At 37.3% G+C, this 10,427-nt stretch overlaps 1 pseudogene; it reads left to right on the plus strand.

The window, feature by feature from the left end:
- The first annotated feature begins 1,280 nt into the window (after nucleotides 1-1,280).
- Nucleotides 1,281-10,423, plus strand: LOC131172213 (uncharacterized; annotated as a pseudogene).
- The last annotated feature ends 4 nt before the right edge of the window (nucleotides 10,424-10,427 follow it).

Consider the following 10,427-nt stretch of genomic DNA (forward strand, 5'->3'; position numbering starts at 1 on the left):
GTGTGTTTGGCGAGTATTGTATGATAAGAGGACGTATAGCTTTCAGTCGACGAATTATTTAATTTTAGTTTTAGTAGATTTGTTCTCAATATGTAAATTAAATGTATCTATAATCTATGAGGACGCGGCTACTACTGGAACTTCCATAACGACAAATTTATCATTAATAAATGAAGTTTAGAATATTTCTTCACATAGTTATAATTTTATATTAATTCTAATAGCATTTTAATGATAGTATATGCTATTTTTAATGATATTTTCTAATTTTACATAGTTATCAGAGGTACAATCAATTTGTTAGTTAGCATAGCATAAACATTCATATGGTAAATAATGCAAACTATGTATTGCAATTTACACGTTAAATGGCTCTTAGAGTAATATAAGCATCGTAAGAAACACAAGAATATATATATATATATATATATATATATATGGAGAAAATTCAACATGTAAAATATTTTAAACACATATGACACTTACACACTGACAGAGTTAGAGTGCCAGGGCACTCCTAAATTTGTGAAAAAAATTTAAACATAATTTATAAAAAAATTATAAATATAAATATAAACTAAATATTACTTTGACCCTCTAAATTTGTGACCTGACGGTCCTAACTCCATCATTGCATTTACATTACATTAAAGAGAACTAAAGAACATTAATACATTATTCACTTGAAAAAAAACCTCTAAATATGATTCAAAATCTCAATTTCTTATAACTATTTCAAGTAACTTATATTAACATATACTATGATATCATATGTATATTTTAAACATATATAATAAGAATGGCTCCCTTTTCTGTTTTGAATGCAAATATAATGGTTTATTGAGAGGGAGAAAGAGAGAGAGAAAAAAGTCTTTAGCTTTTTTTTTTTTTTTTGGTTTTCCTTCTGCTTATTAGGAGGTTGTGTCTGGTCTCTGTGGCCCTCTCCTACCCCTTTTGGGCAGGTAGGGTCTCACTTGCTAGTTAGCTATGGGTTTTTACCCTCCCTATTGCAGGGCGTATATATTATTTTGGTGTTAGTTGTTTTTACATGCAGGTCGAGAAGAAAATTGAGAGGGTGATTGATTTTTAGAAAACTTGCCTTGTTTGGGTACTGTTGTTTGCTTTTCTTTGTGTGTAGTTGAGAGACTAAGGTTTTATGACCGATTGGTGTTCTAGGAGCAAGGTTAATCTGTTGCTTCTGTTGGTGTCGTCTTCTGACCAGAGGCATGTGATATCTAAACCCTCGATCCTTGGTGATGCAAGGTTATGGTGTGAATGGGATGTCGAATGATTTGAGTCATTGCCGCTTTTTGCGCTCCAATGGTGTGGACTTGCGGCTTCTCTTAGTTCACGCTTTTGGGTCTCACAGCTACTATGGCCTTAATCATTTCGGCAAGTCCAGGTTTTGATTTCTTTGGCTAAGACTGGCAGTTTTTCTGTGTTGCTTAGCTGGCAACATTTCTTGCTTAAGCGACATTGATAATGGTGCTGCAGGTTGCTCTTAATCAAGTGTTTTGGTTGGGCTTTGGGTCTATTCAGGTGAGATTAGATCACAAGATAAAATTAAGGCTTTTTTTTTTTTTTTTTTTTTGCAGTTGGTTGTGGATCTAACTTTTTTTTTTTTTTTTTTTTTTGAGTTTGGGTGCTTGGGCTTACATAAGTTCTATTTGATATACGGAGCATTGGCTCCTTTTTGTTCTCAAGCTTTTATCAATAATTTTCTATCTTCTGAATTTTTTCTTAAAAGGTGATTTTTATAACCCATCTCGAATTTTACTTTGAGTTTCACTTCTATATCTTAACTTTAATTTGTTATTGACAAATATTTAAACTTTATTTTTATTTCACAAAAATCTTTCTAACCTACTATAATAGATTTTCAGGTAAAAAAAAATTAATTACCTTTTTATCTTTTTTTCTCTGACACTCAAAACATAGCTATTGTTTCAATCACCATTTGACTTAACATAAAAATAGGCTTAATTGCACTAACCATCTTTGAATTTAGGAAATACTTTCAATTTCGTCCTTAAACTTCAGCTTGTAAAAATAAAATCATTCAACTTAGTTTTTATTGCAATTGTAGTTCTTCATCCTCATAATTTAGTCTGAGCACGATCATTTGTTTTCGTGTCAGTTCAAGGTGTCACTTTAAAATCAAAATAAAGTCACATTAGACAATAATCTCATTCAATGTGAATTTGCCCTTCTCTCTCTCTCTCAAGTTTTTTCTTCTTCTCCTATCTTTGTCCCACCTCTCTGATTGTTTATCATCTCCTTCAACAACATAGGCGCAAAATAATCCTTCCTAATTTAACGAAAGTGGAAAGGTAAGTTTTGGTTGGAGAAAACATCTTTTATATCTCTTTTGTCTAGGCATGGGCTTCAACTATTGTATCTCTCTTCGACCATAACCCATAAAGCAATATATTTATATAATCGTGTAAAACAAATTTACTTCATACCTTGGTAAACTGTAGCCAAAGAAAATACCCATTCAATATTAGACAAATCACAATTCAATAAGCTCTCAGATCCCCTGCTTCATTAATACCTCTGAATTAGTTTAATTTTTTTGTTTGGACCCATTACTCCCTTACTTTAATAGGAAAGCAATATAATTTAATGCTTCGTTCTTTACTGTGATTCCTTTTTCTTGCTTTCTAGAGTTTCCTTTCGCTAAAGAGGTAGATGTCGTGGATAAGTTTGTGTTCAGATATGCCAGTGCTGCTTTGGTGGATGAATTTGCAACCTTATTTGCTAGCGCTGGTGAAACTGGGTTTGCAGTTGAATTTGCACTCTGATTGGTTGGTGCAGGTCTTATTGCACTAAAATTGTGATTTGATTTGGCTTCAGTGCTTGATCTTTATTAGAATTATGTGTACTTTGACTATGATTTTCTACTGTGGATGGTATCTCACTGACAATTAAAGCATTATTGGACTTATTTGATTGCAAAATCGAATGTTGAACATAATCAGCCGTATTTTGAATGTGATTTGGTATAATTGGTAGGCCTCTCACTTCATCGTTTGTACCAGAAGGCTGAGATAAGGTAGTGTTAGATCTGGTGATGTTTTGGATAGGCAAAATAGAGAAGTCTCAATGAACAACTTTCCCACAAAACCCAAAACTTGTCTTTTTATGGATTTGATTCTTTTTAAGCTTGATGCGAAGCTATGACTTCCTAGTACTTTCTTGGATTTAAGGCCTTAAAGGTTTTAAATGGAGGCATATAACAGCGAAGAGGAGTCCAAAATGGAAGATTATGAAGTCATAGAATAGATTGGGAGAGGAGTTTTTGGTTCTGCTTTTCTTCTTCTTCATAAATTTGAGAACAAGAAGTAAGAAGCTAATTTCTTTATGACCTTTGTTTCTTTATGTTTTTTCTTCTTTCTTTATCATTGTGGATCTTCTTGAATATGCCCCTTAACAATTTTCTTTTTTTATACCTATATATCCAATACATATGGTGTGTATAAATCTCTAGAAATGGTCAACTTATAGGTTTTGAAAAATTTAAGGATATAAATTGATTTTGCTATTTATTATTAAAGTGGACTAACATGAAATAAATTTGTCAAGAAGGAAATTATAAATATTTATAAATATTCTTATGAGTGACGTGGCTTTATTTTTATTTTAAAATGATACCTTTAACTAACATATAAGCAAATGACTATATTCTAACATGAAAGACTGTTATTGTAATAAAAATTAAGTTGAATAATTTTATTTTAATAAATTAAAATTTAATAACAGAGTTGAAAATACTTTTTAAGTTTATGAACTATTGATACAATTAAGCCTACAAAAATACCAAATCATCACAAATTTGCTTCTTGAAAAGATAAATAATTTACCATTCATAAGAAAAGTGTTTAAATTATATTTATAGATGTCATACTATAATTTAAAGAAAATTTTTAATTTGAAACCTATTATTATTAAAAGTCAAAAATTTTTTGTGAAATAAAATTAAAATTTAAAAATTTTTAGTAATAAATTAAAAATAAGAGATAAAAGTAAAATTGAAATAAAATTTAAAAATAATATATAATTTTTGAAAAAAAAAAAGGAAAGAGAGTTCAACAAAACTCTATTACTCACATATTAGGACAAAAATAATTAAGAAAGAAAGAAAAAGAAAATAAAAAAACAAAGAGAGAAGGGAAATGGGAGATGCTTACTCAAGCAAAGATCCCTGCAAAATATCATTTTCTTTCCAGAAACAGGACATTTACATCATTCGTTTCTTGCTTTAGTTGTGTGCGCGCGTGTGTTGGAACAAGTCAGGACAACCTTAACTACTCCATCATGCGACTGTCCAAAGCCCAAACCTCACCTCACCTCACCACCATCCTTCACATTTTACACTTTTACCCCCCTCTTCAACTCCCTGTCACCCTGTCATCCCCCCATCCAAACCCCACTACAAAAACCTAAAAACTAATTCCCCACTTAACAAAATCAAAGTCAACTCAGTGCCTTTTTTAAATTGGTCAACATTTCTATCGCCCAATCTAGTCCAATCATATTCTGACATGACCTCTTCTCTTTTCGTCAGCTAACTCACCGCCTTGTAACTCTATCACCCACTTGCCCGTCCTGCCCGATCTGCCCTCCCCTGCGCTTCCAAGTACCCAAGTGCGCCTCTTCATTTTGCTGTCTCTTTCTCTCTCTCTCTTCGGTCTCTCTTTCTCTCTCTGATTGGCGACCTTTTTATCTCTATAGATCGACAGGGCGGCTTCGATTCTCTTCAATTTCAACGATCCGAGCTGGAGTTCGATCGATTTGTTCAGAAATTGGACGCCTTTGGATTGGAATTCGATTCGGGAAGCTGTATTTAGGGTTTCGATTCTGGTGGCTGATGGTGGAAGGTGGGACTTTGTGGTGGATCTGGGAGTTGAAATTAATTTAAGGACTTGGAGTGGGGGTTGGATTTTGGGATAAAGGAGAGGGGATTGATGGTACTCGAGGGCGAAAATGCAAGGCTATGCATGGGCGGGCTTGTGAGGAAAGGAAAAGGGGCCGGCACATGTGGACAGGACCTAACCGTGGTAATTCGGTTATAGCTGGTGATGTTTCCTCGTCTTCTTCATCGCTGTCTCCAACTAATTCGTTTTGCAAGGTGCTTTTTTTTTTTTCCCTTTTAAATTCCCTATAATTTTTCACCCAATTTCCCCATGATTTTGGTTTTGATTTTTTTTTTCTCTAGGTCAATGAAGGGATTTCAGAAGGTTTTGTTTGTTTGGATTTTGGTTTGTATGAGGGAGGAGGAAGATATGAATTTGTTTTGGGGGGATTTAAGCTATTGAGGTGGAAATGGTTTGATTCTGGCGTGGTTAGTTGGGAAGTGGATCGATTTTTTGTGTTGTTTGTCTTGTGTAGATGGAAAATTGGGGAAATGACTGGCTTTATTTACGTGAATTTATGATTGAATCTGATTTTGGAGAATTGTGCGTGATGACTTGTTTCATGTAGGATTTGAAGACAATTCTGATGAAATTTGGTTTTGCGTATTTTGATTGGTGTAGGAGTTGTGTCTTTTCTTATAAACTTAAGGCTTTGCGCTTCATTCCGTATGTGATGTGGTGGTGTGTGTGGAAGTGGAAAATGGATCAATCGTCAGTCTGAAGTTGTTAACAATGAATCTTTGCTGCTGTAAAATGACATTTTGGCGGGTGCATAACTGCTATGCAGTTCTTAGAAACTCTGAGTATGGTTCAGCACATGATTTTATTTATTCATAATATTTTGGGTGCACTAGTCTTTGTGTTACACATAATATGATGTCTGTATAGATGGAGGCGCTTTTATGCATTTTTTCAGTAGTTGATAACTTAGTTAGAAGTGCACTATTAATAAATGTAACAGAGGCTGGACATTAAAGTTACAAGAAGGAATTTTGAAATTCATGGTGTTGATCGTAATGTACACTAATGAGGTTATTCATGAGTAAGATTAATGTGATCACTAAATTTATTATTTCTGGAACCATTGCCTTTATGATTTCCTACTTCATTTTCTGTACTTGTGGAACAGTTTATTATGTTTATTGATTTGGAAATGCAGTTATATTTGGCTCATTCTCTTCAAGTAAACTGTGTGATAATTCACTGAAGTTCCCTTTTTGTCTTTCTTTAACAGGACGGACGCAAAATCAGTGTTGGAGATTGTGCTCTTTTCAAACCACCTCAGGATTCCCCACCTTTCATTGGAATAATTCGTTGGTTTACTACTGGCAAAGAGAATGAATTACAGTTACGTGTGAATTGGCTTTATAGGCCTTCTGAAGTAAAGCTTGGCAAAGGCATCCTATTGGAAGCTGCGCCAAACGAAATATTCTATTCCTTTCACAAGGATGAGATTCCTGCTGCATCATTACTCCATCCGTGTAAAGTTGCATTCCTTGCTAAAGGTGTTGAACTTCCATCAGGGACTTGCTCTTTTGTGTGTCGGCGAGTTTATGATATTACAAACAAGTGTTTATGGTGGTTAACGGATCAAGATTATATTAATGTATGTTTTACATGCACTTCTTGCATTTTTTTTTTGCCATATCAACTCCTTTATGGTAGTTTATGTTTCTTTTTCACAGGAACGACAAGAAGAAGTAGATCAATTATTGTATAAGACACTCACAGAGATGCATGCAACGGTGCAGCCTGGGGGGCGTTCTCCAAAGCCAATGAATGGTCCAATGTCAACATCACAGTTAAAATCTGGTTCAGATAGTGTACACAACAGTGCCTCTTCCTTTCCTTCTCAAGTTAAGGGAAAGAAAAGGGAGCGAGGCGATCAGGGCGTGGAGCCTGTTAAACGGGAACGATCTTCAAAAATGGATGACGGTGATCCTGGTCTCTCTAGACCAGAAAGCATTTGGAAATCTGAGATTTCTAAATTTACAGAAAAAGGGGGGCTTGTAGATTCTGAAGGTGTTGTGAAATTGGTGCAGCTTATGTTGCCGGAGAAAAATGAGAAAAGGATAGACTTGGTTGGTCGATCTGTACTGGCTGGTGTAATAGCAGCCACAGATAAGTTTGACTGCCTTAATCGATTTGTGCAGCTTAGGGGCTTACCTGTATTGGATGAATGGCTGCAGGAGGTGCATAAAGGGAAGATAGGCGATGGTAGTAGTCCCAAGGATAGTGATAAATCTATTGAGGAATTTCTTTTAGTATTACTTCGTGCGCTTGACAAACTTCCTGTAAATCTTCATGCTCTACAAATGTGTAATATTGGTAAGTCAGTGAATCATCTGCGTACACATAAGAACTTGGAAATTCAGAAAAAAGCTAGAACTCTAGTTGATACGTGGAAGAAACGTGTTGAGGCTGAAATGGATGCAAAGTCTGGTTCTAACCAGGCTGTCTCATGGGCTGCAAGACCACGTCTTCCAGAAGTTTCACAAGGTGGAAACAGGCATTCAGGTGCATCTTTTGAGGTTGCAATGAAGAGTTCTGCTGCACAACTTTCTGCATCAAAAAATGCTCCTGTCAAGCTGGGCCAGGGCGAGACCACAACCAAGTTTGCATCTGCATCTCCAGGTTCCATGAAATCGGCACCATCTTCTGCAACAATGGGTAATAACTTAAAAGAGGGACAAGCTAGAAATATTGGTGTTAGTGGCGTCTCTGATTCTCCCCTAGCAGCTACTGGAGATGAGAAAAGCAGCAGTTCTAGTCAGTCACACAACAATAGTCAATCTTGCTCCAGTGACCATGCCAAAGCTGGGGGGGATTCAGTAAAGGAGGATGCTAGGAGCTCTACTGCTGTTTCAATGACTGCAAATAAGATCATTGGTGGTTCTTCTCGGCATCGTAAATCAATGAATATCTTGCCAGGGCCAAATTCATCTGGGGTTCAGAAGGAAACTGGTTCAAGCAGGAATTCTTCCTTGAACAGAAATCAAGGTTCAGAAAATTTGCCACAGTCCAGTTTGACATGTGAGAGGATGGTTGATGTCCCTGTAGCAGAGGGAAATAATCACAAGTTGATTGTTAAACTGTCCAATAGAGGTCGTAGTCCTGCAAGGACTGCCAGTGGAGGATCATTTGATGACGCTTCAGTTATGAATAGCAGGGCTTCTTCTCCTGTGCTTTCTGAGAAGCATGACCAGTTTGATCATAACATGAAGGAAAAGAATGATGCTATTCGAGCTAATATTATTGCTGATGTCAACACTGAGTCATGGCAAAGCAATGATTTCAAAGAGATGCTGACTGGTTCTGATGAGGGAGATGGTTCACCTGCCGCTATTCCCGATGTGGATAACTGCAGAACTGGTGAAGACGCTAGGAAATTAACAGAAGTCTTGAAAGCAGCTTCCTCATCATCTGGAAATGAACATAAATCTGGGAAATTGCATGATGCTTCTTTCAGCCCCATAAATGCTTTGATTGATAGTTGTGTCAAATACTCTGAAGCAAATGCATCTTTGTCTGTTGGGGATGATGTTGGAATGAACCTGCTTGCTAGTGTGGCTGCTGGTGAGATGTCCAAATCAGATATGGCTTCCCCATCTCCTTCTCCACAAAGAAACATCACTGTTGCTGAGCACTCTTGCACTAGCACTGATTCAAGAATAAAATCATCTCCAGGTGATAAGGTCGCTCCAGACCAAGGTCAGTCTGTTGATGATGAGCACGAGAAGTGGAGTATCATTAAAAGTAATTCACTGGCTAAGAACACGGAAGTTAAACCCAATTCATTGTCACAAGAAAAAATGACTGGGGAGGTCAATGGACATTCAAATTCTTCCAGTATGAATGTGCTGCAAGTGGCAGAACGCTGTCCAGAAAGCAATGTGAAATCAGAAGAAACATTAAGAGAAACTTCATCAGCTGTGCCCTCTGCAAGAATGGTAGAGAAGACATCAAATGGTGGTGGCAAAGAAACGTGGGAGGAAAAGCCTCGTGGCAAGTTGAATGCAGGTGGCCCAAGTGATGCTAATGAAGACTCCTGCAACTCTTTTGAAACTGAGGATAAGTTTAATGTTTTAGGAGTGGTTGGGACTGAAGCTGTTGTACTTGTAGGATCTTCTCCTTATCCATCTTCAGAGATTGACAGTGAGAACAAGAAAAATGTGAATGATGAGTTGAACATTCCTGGGCAGGCAGAGCAGAAACCACCTGCAATGATGCATTCACTGTCCACAAAAGCAAGTGCTGGGGAAGTGCTGCATCCTTCTGATTCTAACAAGGACATTATTTCTGAAAATATACATGAAGTGAAGGCTGAAAAGGCTGATGAAACAGACACAAGGAGTCCATGTGCTGGAAAACAAAAAACTGAAGAGGAAAGTAATATTGGGTCTGCTGTTACTGATCACAAAGGTGATTGTGTGGAGAGACTAGAAGGTAATCAGGGTAATGAACAACATAGCAGCGGCCCAATGCCTCCTGAGAAGTTGTCGACCACAGTTGTCCAAGAATCTGAAGTGCAAGCAAGGACTAGGGGATCAAAGTTGACTGGCATTGTGGCTGATGAAGCCGAGGAATGTACATCTGCAACAGCAGATGCTGTTCCTTTTTCTGCTGCAGGGGAGTTGGATGTGGAAGCAAAAGTGGAATTTGATCTGAATGAAGGCTTTAATGGTGATGATGGGAGATTAGGGGAACCAAATAACTCGAAAGCACGAGAATGTTCTACTGCTGTTCAATTAATTAGCCCTTTGCCTTTACCTGTTTCTTCTGGTTCCAGTGGTCTTCCTGCTTTGATTACAGTAGCTTCTGCTGCGAAAAGGCCATTTGTTCCCCCAGAGGATTTACTGAAGAATAAGGGAGAACTTGGTTGGAAGGGATCAGCAGCCACAAGTGCATTTCGGCCAGCTGAACCTAGAAAAGCATTGGAGATGCTGGCAAGTACGACTAGTGTATCACTTTCTGATGCACCTGCTGCTATGCAATCGCCCTCATTTAGATATCGACTTGAATGTTCCTGATGAAAGAATCCTTGAGGATATGGCTTCTCGATGTACTGCTCAGGGTACAGTTTCTATAGCTGCCCTTGCCAATAATCATGATCTTTTGCATGTCGGTAAACTAGGTTCTGCACCTGTTAGTAATTCTTGGGGACTTGATCTTGATTTGAATAGAGTGGATGAGCCCACTGATATTGGTAATCACTTAATAAGCAATGGTCATTGGTTGGATGTGCAGCTTCAGCAAATCAAATCATCTTCAGGTGGTATTCTTAATGGAGAGCTAAGTGTGCGAGAGACTTTGATTTGAATGACGGGCCTCTTGTTGATGAGATGAGTGTGGAACCATCATCATTTGGCCAGCACAACAAGAACAGCGCACCATCCCAACCATCTGTATCTGGCCTTCGGATGAATAATACAGAAATGGGCAACTTTTCATGGTTTTCACAGGGTAATCCATATTCAGCTGTCACGATCCAGTCCATCTTGCCTGATAGAG

This window comes from Hevea brasiliensis, chromosome 13 (genome assembly GCF_030052815.1).
Source record: "Hevea brasiliensis isolate MT/VB/25A 57/8 chromosome 13, ASM3005281v1, whole genome shotgun sequence".
Taxonomy (NCBI): domain Eukaryota; kingdom Viridiplantae; phylum Streptophyta; class Magnoliopsida; order Malpighiales; family Euphorbiaceae; genus Hevea; species Hevea brasiliensis.